The following is a 16,686-nucleotide window of genomic DNA, read 5'->3' as shown; positions in this document are numbered from 1 at the left end:
GTATATATATACGTGTATATAGGTGTGTGTGTGTGTGTGTGTGTGTGTGTGTGTGTGTGTATACGTAACCGAGGTCTCGCTGTGTTCTGGAGGCTGGTCTCCAGCTTGCACTCAAGCAATCTTCCTGCCTCAGCTTCCCATCACAAAGTGCTGCAATTGCAGGCCAGAACCACCATGCTCAGCTGGCTCCTTTTCCTTCCAGGTCCTGAGGTCGCAGCGGCGCTTCCCTCCGGCACATGGCGGGGAAGAGGTGCGGTTTCGGGAGCCTGCGACGCCTCTGGGGAGTCCAAGTCCGGCTCCTAGCCCTTTGTCTGAGGATGGAGGAGGACCTGGGGGGCTTCCCCTAGCTGATGGTCTCAGTTCTCCAGAGGTGGCGGGGAGAGCGAGAAGCCCCAAAACGCGAGCTGCGTTTCCTATTTGGAGTCGCAGGATGTGGCTATGTTGAAGCTCGCCGTGCCCCTCCTTCCCATGGGAACTAGAATCCCGTCCGGGACAAGCATCGGGAAAGGGGGACAGTTTGTGACCGAGGAAACTAGGACGGATCCAGAACAGCGAAGGCGGAGCCGCGTTGGGCTCATGAAGGGCGACAAAGGCCCCGACCCCTCTTCCGCGTGGGTAGTTGGTCCGGGGGTATGGTTCTCGCTTAGGGACCACAGGGACAAGTCCCGGAGACCCAAGAGGTTCTGCGTTCAAATCCTGGAAGAGCCCACACTTTAAGAACCCAGCACCTTGGGAGGCCGAGGCAGGCGGATCACAGGTCAGGAGATCGAGACCATCCTGGCTAAAACGGTGAAACCCCGTCTCTACTAAAAATACAAAAACTTAGCCAGGCGTGGTGGTAGGCGCCTGTAGTCCCAGCTACTGGGGAGGCTGAGGCAGGAGAATGGCGTGAACCCAGTAGGCGGAGCTTGCGTGACCAGAAATCCCACCACTGTACTCCAGCCTGGGCGACTGAGTGAGACTAAGTCTCAAAAAAAAAAAAAAAAAAAAAAAATCAGTGTTTGTGTCTGTGGCATTGTCCTTGGGGCACATGCGTCGTGGGACACAGGCTGTTTAACCAGAGAATTTTTTCTGGGGCAGTCAGGGCGGATCTGTCCTGAGGGACTCCCCCGAGTGACCAGAGTGGTGGTTCCATCCCGGGATGAGTGAGGCTTGTGACCTGGAACTCCCAGACAAAACCTACTCCCGCAAGGGAGAGTGTCCGGCAGAAGTTGAGCTTTTTACGACTGCGGACGTGCTCTCCCGCAGAGGCAAGACTAATAGCAGTGGGTCACTTCGTTGACTAAACTAAGGAAAACTGTGGGTGGCTTTGTCTGGTAGCTGGGTTCAAATCCCCGATATGACTGATTCTAAAGTCGCCTTGCTCAGAGAGAAATGAAGCGGGGCCGGGATCCAGCTTTGGCTGGCTAGCGGCGTGCAAGGCCGGGCTGCACAGTGGCAGGGGCGTGGTTGTCAAATAATCAAAATGATCAGGCACTTCAGGTCTTCGGGAGAGCCGGCGCAGAGGTGGCCACCCCTGGGGTTCCCCTACTGGCACCATGATGGTTAGGACCTCCAGGAGCCCATGCCCACCTCCCTCAGCCCCTGTGGCGCGCACGGGGGAAATCTGGTTGGAAATCGCGGCGGCCAGGCGCGGTGGCTCACGCCTGTAATCCCAGGCCTTTGGGAGGCTGAAGTAGAAGAATAGCTTGAGCCCATGGAGTTCAAGACCAGCTTGGACAACAGAGTCAAACCCCACCTCTACTAAACAATTTTAAAAGTTAGCAGGGCATGGTGGTGCGCGCCTGTGATCCCAGCTACTCCTGTGTCTGAGGCAGGAGGATCGCTTGAGCCTGTCTCAAAAAACAAACAAACGCCGAGGCGCAGTGGCTCACGCCTGTAATCCTAGCACTTTGGGAGGCTGAGGCGGCTGGATCACTTGAGGTCAGGAGTTCGAGACCAGCCTGGCCAGTATGGTGAAACCCCATCGCTACTAAAAATACAAAAAGGCCAGGCGCGGTGGCTCAAGCCTGTAATCCCAGCACTTTGGGAGGCCCAGACGGGCGCATCACGAGGTCAGGAGATCGAGACCATCCTGGCTAACCCGGTGAAACCCCGTCTCTACTAAAAAATACAAAAAAAAAACCAAAAAAAAAAAACTAGCCGGGCGAGATGGCGGGCGCCTGTAGTCCCAGCTACTCGGGAGGCTGAGGCAGGAGAATGGCGTGAACCCGGGAGGTGGAGGTTGCAGTGAGCTGAGATCCGGCCACTGCACTCCAGCCTGGGCGACCGAGTAAGACTCCGTCTCAAAAAAAAAAAAAAAAAAAAAAAAAAAAAAAAAAAAAAAAAAAAAAAAAAAAATTAGCCGGGCGCGGTGGCTGGCGCCTGTAATCCCAGCTGCTTGGGAGGCTGAAGCAGGAGAATCGCTTGAACCCGGGAGGTGGAGATTGCAGTGAGCCGAGATCGTGCCCCTGGGCGACAGGGCAAGACTCTGTCTCAAAAACAAACAAACAAACACACACACAAACAAAAAACAGAAACGTACATGGGAATGGGAGAGGCTGTGCGCCTGTGGGGACAGAGGAGAATTTGCAATTCTGCACTTCCCACCCAATTTTGCTGAGAACCTAAAACTGCTCTTAAGATGATTTTTGGCCGGGCGCGGTGGCTCAAGCCTGTAATCCCAGTACTTTGGGAGGCCGAGACGGGCGGATCACGAGGTCAGGAGATCGAGACCATCCTGGCTAATACGGTGAAACCCCGTCTCTACTAAAAAATACAAAAAACTAGCCGGGCGACAAGGCGGGCGCCTGTAGTCCCAGCTACTCGGAGGCTGAGACAGGAGAATGGCGTGGACCCGGGAGGCGGAGCTTGCAGTGAGCTGAGAGCCGGCCACTGCACTCCAGCCTGGGCGGCAGAGTAAGACTCCGTCTCAAAAAAAAAAAAAAAAAAAAGATGATTTTTGTTGTTGTTGCTGTTTGTTTGTTTTTTGCTCTTTCTGAGACGGAGTCTCACTCTGTTGCCCAGGCTGGAGCGCAGTGGCGCAGTCTCGGCCTACTGCAACCTCTGCCTCCCGGGTTCAAGCAATTTTCTACCTCAGCTTCCTGAGTAGGTGGGATTACAGGCGCCTGCCGCCATGCCCAGGTAATCCTTTTTTTTTTTTTTTTTTTTTTGTATTTTTAGTAGGGACGGGGTTTCACCATCTTGACCAGGCTGGTCTTGAAGTCCTGACCTCGTGATCCACCTGCCTCGTTCTCCCAAAGTGCTGGGATTAGAGGTGTGAGCCACTGCACGCGGCCATTTTAAGACATTTTAGCCGGGCGCGGGACTACAGGTGTGAGCCACGGTATCCGGCCGGCTTTCGTTTGTAAAGCCCATATTTTTCTTCTCTTGGGTCTCCAATAACTGTGATGTTAGATCTTTTGTTAAAGTCCCACAAACACCCGAGATTCTGTTATTTTATTATTATTATTATTATTTTTAGAAGGAGTCTCGCTGCCTCCCAAGCTGGAGTGCAGCAGCACGATCTCGGCTCACTGCAAGCTCCGCCTCCCAGGTTCAGGCCATTCCCGAGTAGCTGGGACTACAGGCGCTCGCCAGCACGCCCGGCTAATTTTTGTAGTTTTGTATTTTCAGTAGAGATGGGGTTTCACTGTGTTAGCCAGGATGGTCTCGATTTCCTGACCTCGCGATCCACCCCCCTCGGCCTCTCAAAGTGCTGGGATTACAGGTGTGAGCCCCAACGCCTGCGTGCCCGGCCTGACTGACATTTTCAAGTTGGGATTTTCCAGGGATTTTCCAGGGTTTTAGAATGACCAGGTCTGCAATGATACTCCCTGGCTGGGAGCAGGAGGGGCGACTGGGACTGCTCCCCATGTGGACAAAGAGAAAGTTGGGCCGATTTCCGATGACTGCCAGGCTGCCAGAGGCTGCTGCTGGGTCCTGGGTCACAGGTTGAGGTGTCAGGCCTCTGAGCTGAAACTCAGCCATTATAACCCCTGTGACCTGCACAAATATGTCCAGATGGCCTGCAGGAGCCAAGAAGTCTGAAGAAGCCAAAAAAAACCACAAACAAGTGAAACACCAGTTCCTGCCTTAAGTGATTAACCAACATTACAACATTCTACCATTGTGACTTGTCCCTGCCCTACCTTAGCTGATCAGTCGACTTTGTGACATTCTTCTTTTGGAAAATAAATCTTATGACCTCCCTACCATGTACCTTGTGAGCCCCTCCTCCGCTAACAATAGATAACCACCTTTTACCGTAATTTTCCATTTACCTACCCAACTCCTATAAAGCAACCCCTTCCCCATCTCCCTTTGCTGACTCCTTTTTGGAACTCAGTTCGCCTGCACCCAGGTGATTAAAAAGCTTTATTGCTCACACAAAGCCTGTTTGGTGGTCTCTTCTCACGGATGCGCTTGACAGAGGCCGGCCTGCAGTTCCTGTTCCGATCTAAGGAAAGGAAGGGGAGGCGAGGAAGAACTGGGTCCCAAGTCGAGGGGGTCCATTTCGTGAGGTGCACACTCAGGACAGGCCCTACCCTGCTGCTCTACTCTTTCCCTTCAGCCCCTCCTTCCTGGCCTCCCCTTCCCCCCTGAGTCCGTACTGATCATTAACTCAGAAGCCGCGAAGGCCGGCAGCCGGGATCGCCTGTAATCCCAGCACTTTGGGAGGCGGAGGAGGGCGGATCACCTGAGGTTGTCAGTTTGAGACCAGCCTGACCAACATGGAGAAACCCCTGTCATGAGCCACTTGCCTCCACCGTGCACACAGATTTACAGGGGAGTGGGAAGAGTTGGGCTCTTTTGGTCATTTGAAATAGTTTGGAGCTATACAGAGGCCAGGCTCAATATTAAGTAGGAATTGGGATTTATATTGGCAGCGAAGCTTAGACCTAGACCCCTTTGGATCCACACTTGGGCCCCAGAGAAAGGTTGTTCCTTTCCTCCCCACCTCCCACTCAGGACGACTCTGAACGGTCCCGGCCTGGAGCCATGGCTAATGGTCCCTGACTACACATTCCAGCTGACTGGAGGCTCCGGTTTGAGGTTAAGGGATTCACAGTCCGCCCACAACTCGTTGAGAGGGGAGGTTAGGGGCTCCCAGACGTCCGGAGACCCCGGCAGGGACTGTGCACCCAGTTACCTGAATGCCAGAGGCCGGCTCCATGGGTAGCCATGCCTGCACCACCTCCTCAGGACTAGAGTCACCACAGTCTTTGTTTTTTTTTTGTTTTGTTTTGTTTTTTTGTTTTTTTTTTTGTTTTTTTTTTGTTTTTTTTGGCAGCACCTGCTTTGAGTTTTCTGAACATTAGGGTGTGAAGCAAACACTATTATGTCAGCCCGGCTAGCTCAGTCGGTAGAGCATGAGACTCTTAATCTCAGGGTCGTGGGTTCAAGCCCCACGTCGGGCGCAGCTTTTACCATTCTTGATACACAGAATTCAGCATCATCACAAGTGACACAGGTTCCTATGCTTGGCCCCTAAGTGGAAGGTAAACTTTCATTGAGTCCCAAGTCGATCTGTGTCACCATGAGAGCTTTGAAGACCTCCTTCCAAATTCATCAAGCTGACAGCTGCTGTGTCTTCTCTCACGATGGGTGTCCCAGAACCAGGGTCTCTTAGGAAAAAAACAGGAGATTTTACACCCCAGGAAGGTCTGTCTGCTCACCCCTAGACTGGATAGAGAACCTGGATCCCTTTCCCTTAGCATAAGACCCAAAGTTTCTTCCCCTCCCCCAGGAGACTCAGTCCCAGGGCTAGGGGTGGATGTGCTGCTTTGAAGTTCAGCCAAGGGAGAAGTGTCCACCCACCCAGTTCAGCTGAGACTATGGGTCAATGTAGGGGGCAGCCCTACAGGGTCTGTGGGTTTTTCTCCCCATGTGTGGAGATGAGAGACCGTAGAAATAAAGACATGAGACAGATAAAAGAAAAGACAGTTGGGTCCGGGGGACCACTACCACCAAGACACGGAGACTGGTAGTGGCCCCGAATGCCAGGCTGCGCTGTTATTTATTGGATACATGACAAGGGGGCAGGGTAAGGAGTGTGAGCCACCTCAAATGATAGGTAAGGTCACGTGGGTCACGTGTCCACTGGACAGAGGCCCTTCCCTGTTTGGCAGCCGAGGCGGAGAGAGAGAGAGGAGAGACATTATTTCTGCATTTTACGCCATTATTTCTGCATTTTAGAGACTTTTATTTTATTTATTTATTTATTTATTTATTTAGAGACGGAGTCTCACTCTGTGGCCCAGACTGGAGTGCAGTGGCCGGATCTCAGCTCACTGCAAGCTCCGCCTCCCGGGTTTACGCCATTCTCCTGCCTCAGCCTCCGGAGTAGCTGGGACTACAGGCGCCCGTCACCTCGCCTGGCTAGTTTTTTGTATTTTTTGGTAGAGACGGGGTTTCACCGGGTTAGCCAGGATGGTCTCGATCTCCTGACCTCATGATCCACCCGTCTTGGCCTCCCAAAGTGCTGGGATTACAGGCTTGAGCCACCGCGCCCGGCAAGACTTTTGATACTTTCACTAATTCTGCTACTGCTATCTAGAAGGCAGAGACAGGTGTACAGGATGGAACATGAAGCGGATCAGGAGCATGACCGCTGAAGCACAGCATCACAGGGAGACGGTTAGGCCTCTGGACAACTGCGGGCAGGCCGGACTGATGTCAGGCCCTCCACAAGAGATGGTGGAGTAGAGTTTTTTCTAAACTCCCTCGGGGAAAGGGAGACTCCCTTTCTCAGCCTGCTAAGTAGCAGGTGCTTTTCCTTGGCACTGATGCTACCACTAGACCATGGTATGCTTGGTAATGGGCGTCTTCCCAGACGCTGGCGTTACTGCTAGACCAAGGAGCCCTCTGGTGGCCCTGCCCGGGCATAACAGAAGGCTCACAGTCTTGTCTTCTGGTCACTTCCCACTATGTCCCCTCAGCTCCTATCTCTGTATGGCCTGGGTTTTCCTAGGTTATGATTGTAGAGCGAGGATTATTATAATATTGGAATAAAGAGTAATTATTACAAACTAATGATTAATGATACTTATATATAATCATATCTATGATCTATAGCTAGTATAACTCTTGTTATTTTATATATTTTATTATACTGGAACAGCTCGTGCCCTCAGTCTCTTGCCTCGGCACCTGGGTGGCTTGCCGCCCACAGGTCAACATGGAGAGACCACCTCCCATCTGCTCCACAGTCCCCTGGCTAACTCAGGCTCTTGTGAGAGAGAACAGAGCCCCAGAAACCAGTATGACCCAGCCATTACTTATCTCTCTCACTGTTTGGACGGTGGCCCTTGTTATTAGCAGATCAGGAGTGCAGCCACCCAGCCCCTCCAAAACGTGCCTAACAGGTTTTTTGGAGGCTAAGGAACCCCATGTAGGATGCTAATCTGTTGTAAAGATTTCTGATTAATCCCACTTCTGGGACAGCCTCCAAGAGTTCCAGTTCATCTATTGTTTCTTGTGTAAGACTAACTATAAATTCTGCCCTTAGGTCAAAACAACCTTGCTGCTATTGCATTTACCATAAATCTTGCACTTAAGCAAGTGCCTTATACATTCCTTCTGAAACACATACACCATTTCCCTGTGGTATGTAGACCCTGGGTCTGGGCAATAAGGCATGGAGACCCACTATCTTGTCCCCCTGCCACCAGAGACCCAGACCCAGATTCTGTTCATAAGTCCCTATTAAATGTTTTTTTCCTAAGAAAGATGATTTGTTTGTCTTTTTCTTCAGCCTGGCACCTTCCTTGGACTTTGGGTGTAGGCTTGCATTATGGTTGTAACCAGCCAAGGTGTGTCTTTGGAATGGGAGTCAAACCTTAATGTCTGGGCTTTAGAGTGGTTTTGGACACATTTCCCAGTGGGGGTGCTGAGATAGAGGCTGTCTGGGGGCCCCAAGGAAGGCAGATCAGAGGCTGGAACAAAAGGCTACAGGCATCTCACCAGCCCAGGTCCTAATAATACGGCACCATTGCCTCAGCCTCTGGTGAGAGTTCGAATCCCACCTGGAGGATGTTGGCTTACGGGGCCTTATAACCATGACCCTGTGTCACAGCGATGCATGGGGAATGGGGCTAGGGGTCACTTGTATCCTTGGCCTGTGAGGGTTGCAGAGCCAGGGGTGCGTTGGGGACTGGTGCCCTCTGTCTGAAACGATCCATCTTGGGCATTTTTCAGGGACGAGATAGGGCTGTCCTGTGATTGCCTTTGCGTCTTTTTAGGAAGATTGGAACTATCAGGCCAGGCGCGGTGGTTCATGCCTGTAATCCCAGCACTTTGGGAGGCAGAGGCAGGCAGATCACAAGATCAAGAGATCGAGACCATTCTGGCTAACACGGTGAAACTCCACCTCTACTGAAAATACAAAAAATTAGCCGGGTGTGGCGGCGTGCACCTGTAGTCCCAACTGCTGGGGAGGTTGAGGCAGGAGAATGGCGTGAACCCGGGAGGCGGAGCTTGCAGTGAGCCGAGATCGCACCACTACACTCCAGCCTGGGTGACAGACTCTGTCTCAAAAAAAAAAAAAAAAAAAAGACTGGAGCTATCAAATAAAGGCTGAACTAGGTGTATTCCAAGAATACAAGGTTGGCCTTAAATCAAGAAAATTATCAAAATAATTCATCATATTAACAGAATAAAAAAAGAAGTCATGTGGCAATCTTAATGTTTGGAAGGGCGCTTGATGCAATTCACACCTGTATTAATCGTTTGTTTTACAGGCAGAATCTTGCTCTGTCATCCAGGCTGGAGTGCAGTGGTGCAATATCGGCTCACTGCAACCTCCATCTCCCGGGTTCAAGCAATTCTCTCTGCCTCAGCCTCTGGAGTAGCTGGGGTTACAGTTGCCCACCACCACGCCCAGCCAATTTTTGTATTTTTAGTGGAGTTGGGGTTTCACCATGTTGGCCAGGCTGGTCTCGAACTCCTGACCTCAGGTGAACCTTGCCCTGCCAAAATGCTGGGATTAGAGGCATGAGCCACTGCGACCAGCCAGAATCTTACTTTGTTACCCAGGCTGCAGCACAGTGGTGAGAACACAGCTCATTGCAGCCTCAACCTCCTCAGCACAAGCAATACTCCCACCTCATGCACCAGCTAATTGTTTTGTGTTTTCTGTAGAGATGCGGCCTCACTATGTTGCCTAGGCTGGTGTCAAACTCCTGAGCTCAAGGGGTCCTCTCGTGAGACATTGTGCTGGCCCATTATTTTCCTTTTTTTTTTTTTTTTTTGAGGCGGAGTCTTGCTCTGTCGCCCAGGCTGGAGTGCAGTGGCCGGATCTCAGCTCACTGCAAGCTCCGCCTCCCGGGTTCCCGCCATTCTCCTGCCTCAGCCTCCCGAGTAGCTGGGACTACAGGCGCCCGCCTCGTCACCCGGTTAGTTTTTTTTTTGTATTTTTAGTAGAGACGGGGTTTCACTGTGTTCGCCGGGATGGTCTTGATCTCCTGACCTTGTGATCCGCCCGTCTCGGCCTCCCAAAGTGCTGGGATTACAGGCTTGAGCCACCGCGCCCGGCTATTTTCCTTCTTTGCTTCAACTCCCATCAGGTACCAGTTCCTGGGCTGGAATGCCGTTTTTCCTCCTCTTTCTTGACTAGCCCCTTATTTTCTCTCCTGTCTGAGCTTTAATGTCACTCCTAGACTCATTGTTCCCATGTCAAGAACTCATCTATATCTGACAACACCGTTATGACAGCCTGTAATTTTTGAAAGTCTATTCATTTTATTTTTTATTTTTTCCAAGACACGGTCTTGCTATGTTGCCCAGGCTGGAGTGTAGTGGTGTGATCTAGTTCACTGCTGTCTCAGCCTCCTGGAGTCAGGAATTCTCCTACCTCAGATTTCCAAGTAGCTGGAACAACAGACGTGTGTCACCACACTCAGCTAATTTTATTTATTTATTTAGATGAAGTCTCATTCTGTCACCTAGGCTGGAATGCAGTGACACAAACTGAGCTAATTGCAATCTCCACCTCCCAGATTCAAGCGATTCTCTTGCCTCAGACTCCAGTGTAGCTGAGATTATAGGCATGTACCACCATGCCAGACTATTCTTTTGTATTTTTAGTAGAGACAGGGTTTCACCATGCTGGCCAGGCTGGTCTTGAAGTCCTGACCTCTAGAGATCCACTCACCTCGGCCTTCCAAAGTCCTGGGATTACAGGTGCGAGCCACCAGAGCCGGCCTGATTGATTTATTTAAATTTAGTTACCGGGTCTTTCTATGTTGCCCGGGATGGTCTTGAGCTCCTGGGCTCAAGTGATCCTCCCTCCTCAGCCTCCCAAAATACTAGATGTGCATCATTGGGCCAGCCTATTTTACTTTTTATTTTAAAATAATTATAGATTCACAGTAAGTTGTCAAAAAGAAAAAAAAAAGTACAGAAAACTCTTGTGTAGCATTCACCCAGTTTCCCCTAAGACTTCCACAACTATGGTTCAACATCAACGCCAGAAAATGAACACTGGCTGTTTTTTTAAACATATTATTCTTGGTTATTTTCAATCTTCACTTTGAACTGTGTGCTCTTTATTTTCGGCTCGCCATGTGCACACCAAAAAATTAGGTGTATGCTTTAACACATGATGCCTATGATCTTTGAGAATAAAAAATTTGAGTCCATGTAGATAAATCTAGACCTGACTTGTTCTGTTTTATTTTATTTTATTTTATTTGAGGCGGAGTCTTGCTCTTGTCGCCCAGCTTGGACTGCAGTGAGGTGATCTCGGCTCCCTGCAACCTTCGCCTCCCGGGTTCAAATCATTCTCCTGCCTCAGCCTACCGAATATCTGGGATTACAGGTGCGTGCCACCAAGCCCAGACAATTTTCGTATTTTTAGTACAGACAGAGTTTTACCATGTTGGCTAGATTGGTCTCATTCCTGACCTCAAGTGATCTGCCCGCCTAGGCCTCCAAGGTGCTGGGACTACAGGCATGAGCCATCCCGCCCAGTTTGACTTGTTCTTTTTTGTTTCTTTTTGAGACAGACTCTCGCTCTGTCGCTAAGCTGCAGTGCAGTGGCTCCTTCTCAGCTCACTGCAACCTCCGCCTCTGGATTCAAGCGATTCCCCTGCTTCAGCCTCCCGAGTAGCTGAGACTACAGGCATGCGCCAGCACGCCTGGCTACTTTTTTGTATTTTTCTAGAGATGGGGTTTCACCGTGTTGGGCAGGCTGGTCTAGAACTCCTGACCTCGTGATCCGCCCGCCCCGGCCTCCCAAAGTTCTGGGATTACAGGCATGAGCCACTGCCCCCGGTCGACTTGTTCTTTTTTAAAAAATTAAAATATGGGGCCAGGCGCGGTGGCTCAAGCCTGTAATCCCAGCACTTTGGGAGGCCGAGACGGGCGGATCACGAGGTCAGGAGATCGAGACCATCCTGGCTAACACGGTGAAACCCTGTCTCTACTAAAAATACAAAAAACTAGCCGGGCGAGGTGGGGGCGCCTGTAGTCCCAGCTACTAGGGAGGCTGAGGCAGGAGAATGGCGTGAACCCGGGAGGCGGAGCTTGCAGTGAGCTGAGATCTGGCCACTGCACTCCAGCCTGGGTGACAGAGCGAGACTCCGTCTCAAAAAAAAAAAAAAAAAAAAAAAAAAAAAAAAAAAATTAAAATATGGTCTGGGTCTTTTACTTTGGAAGAGGGGTGTTAACTTCAGAACTGTCCTAGGTTCAGTTCAGATCGCAGGCAGGGAAGGGGGTCGAAGAGGGAAGGAAGTTGGGCCTCTGTGCCCACTGCGCCCGCGAATCTGGGAGGCGGGGTGACCGGGTGCCCGGGCTCCATCCGCTGGGGCTGGGCCGCCCGCCTGCCCCCGGGCAGTACAGAGGCTCCTGCCGGGGGAGGCGTCTATTGCGTTCGCTTACTTCTCTGGGTCAACAAGTGAGGGGCGCGGAGACTGAGTTAGCTGCGGCCACCCGGGCCCCCGGACACCGTTTTCATTCACTCCCACCCGCAGTGAAGCCCTTCTACCGCAGTACTTCCTTAAAAGAAGAAAAAGGGCCAGACGCGCGCTGTCCAGGGTACTCAGTCCTGGATCCAGGAGGTCGCGGTGCAGCTGATTCCCGGGTTCCTAAACCCCACCTAGTGGGGTCGCACCTGCAGTTTGAGAAACCGAAGAAGGTAGGAGAGGGAGGCAGGGCCTGCTTTTCCTGCGAAAGATTCTTTCCTTCGCTCCGTTGTTGTTCTTGCGCGCTGGATTTCCCCGGCTAACAAACAACAGCTGATTACGGCGGCCTGGGCTCCTCCGGGATTCCGACCCGGGGCCTCTCGCACCCAAAGCGAGACTCATACCTCTAGGCCAACAAACCTCGGTGGCAGGAAGCACCATCTTTGCTCCCCCACTCCCACACCCCCCACCTTTATCTTTCTGGAACCCAAAACTTTGTATTCTCCGCTCTCCATAAATGTCGATGCCAGCGCTGGGGGTGTGGCCGGGAAGCGGCAGCGAGAAGCCCAACCAGAGGGGAGGAGGGAGTCCCCGGAGTGGGACAGCGCTCAGCTCTAGGGTGGGGTTGATCTAGGGCAAAATAGGGCGGGCGGCCTGTGGCGATGGGCAGGACCCTCTCGCCCACCACACGCGGAACTCGCTGGATCCTCTCCACATCCAGGCCGTGTCCACCGGCTTTCCAAAGTGCTCACGTCCTTAAAGAAGGATCCAGAAGGTGTTGCAGTATTGGCCCATCAGGATTTGAACCTGAGGCCCACTCGCACCCTAATCATAACCTCAAAGCCACCAGCGCCTAAAGACAGAGTGAGAGAGAAACAGAGGCGGAGAGTGTGTGTCACTGTCATGCCCTTTGCCATCACTGCTCATCCCCAGTGACCTCCTGGAACTTCCTCAATTCTTGCTGACAGAGGCAGAGACAGGACAGAGCTAGCTTCTGAGTCAGGGCAGAGGCTCTGGGCTCTGCCCAAGGGAGGCTATGGGGGCGCCTCTGGGATGGAGCCAGCCACCGGCTGCAGTGGATGCAAAGTGAGTTGGCCGCTCAGCCATCCTCCTAGGGCAAGGTCTTGGGTATGAGTCAGCAGGCCCAGGTTTGAGCGCAGACCCGTTAACCCCAGGACAGGGGAAAATACAGCAGGGAGCCCCAGGTTGCAGGTCTGACCCTGAGCATCCCCTGCAGAGCCCAGTGTGGATGGGCTCTGTCTCCACCGGGCTGGTTCACCAGGGTCTCCCGGCAGCGACCCCAGAATTCTGCCAATCACTTGGGTACAGGGATGAGCTCTAGCCACTTCGGAATCAGCGGACTCGCGCCGGATTGGACGCAGGTGTCTGAAATGTCAGCGGAAGTCCACACCTGGGAGGCTCGTTGGTCTAGGGGTATGATTCTCGCTTCGGGTGCGAGAGGTCCCGGGTTCAAATCCCGGACGAGCCCCAAGAGTGGTTACTTTTCCCCTGTCATTTTAGAGAATATAGAACTTGAAAATCGGGGACCGAGCCTGAAGCCTCATCCACCAGTGGTCTTGCTCCACTTCAGGTCGGTCCAGGTCTGTGCTTCAGCTGCAAGGGACCAGGATGCTCCTGAGGCTGGCCTGGTCGGCACTTGCCTCGGTCTCGCTGGAGTCCCGCACCCTTCTCCTCCTTCCCAGCCCCAGAGAAGCTGCACCCTCCGCAGCCCGGGTCGCTCAGCTCCACATGGGCTCCCCTTATGGGGGAGGCCGGTAGTCGGGTTCTGAGTGATCAGAGTGGGGTGCGCGGTCCAGGTGGGGCCTGGAGAGCTACTCGTTCCTCGACCTCCCCTCTTCGCCCTAGAAACCCACATCTCTGCAGGCCAAGGCAGATCCGCAGATGAAGCTCGTTGAGAGCAGGTCAAAGCTGCCTGACCCCATGGCCCCGTGCTGCCCTGGCCAGAAAGGTAGCCAGGAGTCACACATGGCTATTATTATTTTTTTTTTTTTAGAGACGTAGTCTCGCTCTGTCGCCCAGGCTGGAGTACAGTGACCGGATCTCAGCTCACTGCAAGCTCCGCCTCCCGGGTTTACGCCATTCTCCTGCCTCAGCCTCCCGAGTAGCTGGGACTACAGGCGCCCGCCACTTCACCCGGCTAGATTTTTTTTTTTTATTTTTTAGTAGAGACGGGGTTTCACCGTGTTAGCCAGCATGGTCTCGATCCACATGGCTCTTAAACACTTGAAATACGGCTGGTCCACTTGAGATGTGCTGCTGTAAGTACAAAATACGCATTGGGATTTTGAAGACTTGGTACCAAAAAAATAAGATATCTCATTCTCTCATTACACATGGAAATTAGATTTCATGTCTACGGTATTGAATAATATACACACATATGAAAAACATGTGTATGTTATACCTAAACATACATATTTTATATATGTTTATATTATATGTAGTATATATGTGTCATATAATTCTATTAGTAATATGATTATATCATAATATAATTTTATTATATAATTATAATTTTCTTTGAGACAAGGTCTCGCTCTGTCATCCAGGCTGGAGTGCAGTGGCATCATCTCAGCTCACTGCAACCTGTGCTCCACGGTTCAAGCGATTCTCCTTCCTGAGCTTCCTAAGTAGCTGGGAGTATAGGTGGGCACCACCACGCCTGGCTAATTTTTTTTTTTTTTGAGATGGAGTCTCACTCTGTCTTCCAGGCTGGAGTGCAGTGGTACGATCTTGGTTGGCTCACTGTAACCTCTGCTTCCCAGATTCAAGTGATTCTCCTGCCTCAGCCTCCTGAGTAGCTGGGATTACAGGCGCCTGCCACCATGCCTGGCTAATGTTTTATACTTTTAGTAGAGACGGGGTTTCACCACATTGACCAGGCTGGTCTCAAACTTCTGACCGCATGATCTGCCCGCCTCGGCCTCCCAAAGTGCTGGGATTACAGGTGTGAGCCACCACGCCTGGCCCTAATTTTTGTATTTTTAGTAGAGATGAGGTTTTGCCATGTTGGCCAGGCTAGTCTCAAACTCCTGGCCTCAAGGGACCCACCCGCCTAGACCTCCCAAATTGCTAGGATTACAGGTGTGAGTCACTGCGCTACCACACTTGGCTAATTCTTTAAATTTCTTCATAAAAACAGGGTCTTGCTATATTGCTCAGGCTGGTCTTGGACTCCTGGCCTCAAGTGATCTTCCCACCTTGGCCTCCCAAAGTGGCTGGGATTATGGGTGCCAGCCACTGTACCCAGTCTATGTGTCCTCTTCTCAATGTTTCTCTTCCCAGGATTTGGGCCCAGACAGAAAGGAACACCTGTGGAGACCAGGTCCCAGGTGGCTCTAAGGCAGGTGGGATTGCCGCAGCTCTGCTCCTGCCTCCAAAGTGCCAAAGGCAAGGTCAGGGACCCCCGAGCTCTGTAATCCCATCCGCTGCTTTTGTTCCACAACAACGTCCTTAGGGCTCGGACCCAGGGCCTGGCTAACAAAGAAACAAGCAGCCATGACTCAGCAAGCCCAGACCCCAAACTACCCCAGCAAGCAGGTAGCCCCGAGGACTGTTTGAGGTGGCAGAGAAGGGGATGTGGTTCCTTGCCCACCACGGCTCCGGTGAGTTGCCCACAGTCCTGGGATTCGAGCCCCACTCCTGCCCTCCATTTCCCCAGGTCCCAACTCTAAAACTTTGGCTGGTCTACGGGACTCAGCCCCAGAATCCGGAGTCCTTATTGACATAGGGGATGTTGGAAATCGGAGAATGCCTGACAGGAACAGGTAAGTCACCTAAGGCCTCAGATCCAGGGAAAAAGAACACCACCTCCCTCTACTTGCCTGGCTAGCTCAGTCGGTAGAGCATGACACTCTTAATCTCAGGGTTATGGGTTTGAGCCCCACGTTGGGCGAAGTATACCTTTTGACTAGCTTAGACCTTGTAAGCAACACAGAATCCTGCTTGGAGAGACCCTGAGAAGACTTCCCAGCTGCCTCATTGCATGAGAAGGAGGGTCCTCTGTTCTGGATCTCTGACTTTGGTTTGGGGGGATGCTTTCTGTCTCACATTTTCCATGTTTGAGGATCTATTTGGGGGATGTGGCTTAAGCAGGGAGAGGCAGAGCCAGGCATGGAGGGGCAGCTCCCTTAGGTGTGGTCTAGGTGCTGCTCCTTCACGAACTGGGGCCTTCCTGCCTTACCCGTGACTTGGCTTTGGCTGGGTAGGGTCCCCTCCACCCCTCACTCTGAATGAGAGTCACATATTTTCCATGGGTGGGTGGTAAGATTATCACACATGGGGTTGCCCAACTGGGGGATACCACAGGGGGAATGTTGGAACTGCTCCATGGGAATCCTAAAGGCAATGTTTTGTCTCTGGAGGAGGAAGGCAGCGGGTAAGGGGCTGGGCAGAAAGGCCCCAGGCCGCAGGAGGCAGGTCCTAATGTCCCATTGTCCCACTGACTGAGGGACTACAGCTACACCCCAGTTCCTGGCAGAGGAACTGGCTTGGATTTCAAACCTCCCCAAGCCTCCTCAGCTCTGCGAATGAAGGGACTCAAGGCAGTGCCCTGACCATAGGGTAGCCAGGAGGAGCAGGCTGGCCGAGGTCCTGTCATAGAGCATCTGTCTGCCATAGACTGTCAGGGATCCAGGACTTGATCCGGCCTCTGAAGTCCCCCACAGCCTGGGAATGGGTGGAAGGGGCTGAAAACCCTGGTCTGCCTGCCTCTGGGTCCAGCTCTGTTTCCACTTGAGATGCTCCTCTCCATGCACATCAGGCCTCTAAGGGAGGTGGGGAC

General features: G+C 52.1%; 3 non-coding genes across 3 annotated transcripts; all 3 read left to right on the top strand.

Moving 5' to 3' along the window:
- Positions 1-5,326: 5,326 nt before the first annotated feature.
- Positions 5,327-5,399, top strand: TRNAK-CUU. Its single transcript has one exon. It is a non-coding gene; the product is annotated as a tRNA-Lys (tRNA).
- A 7,900-nt stretch (positions 5,400-13,299) lies between these two features.
- Positions 13,300-13,371, top strand: TRNAP-CGG. Its single transcript has one exon. It is a non-coding gene; the product is annotated as a tRNA-Pro (tRNA).
- A 2,354-nt stretch (positions 13,372-15,725) lies between these two features.
- TRNAK-CUU lies at positions 15,726-15,798 on the top strand. The gene has a single exon. It is a non-coding gene; the product is annotated as a tRNA-Lys (tRNA).
- Positions 15,799-16,686: the final 888 nt, after the last annotated feature.

The sequence above is a fragment of the Rhinopithecus roxellana genome, chromosome 20 (assembly GCF_007565055.1).
Source record: "Rhinopithecus roxellana isolate Shanxi Qingling chromosome 20, ASM756505v1, whole genome shotgun sequence".
NCBI lineage: Eukaryota > Metazoa > Chordata > Mammalia > Primates > Cercopithecidae > Rhinopithecus > Rhinopithecus roxellana.
The sequence above is the reverse complement of the archived record's forward strand: the minus strand, read 5'-3'. Positions and strand labels throughout refer to the sequence as shown.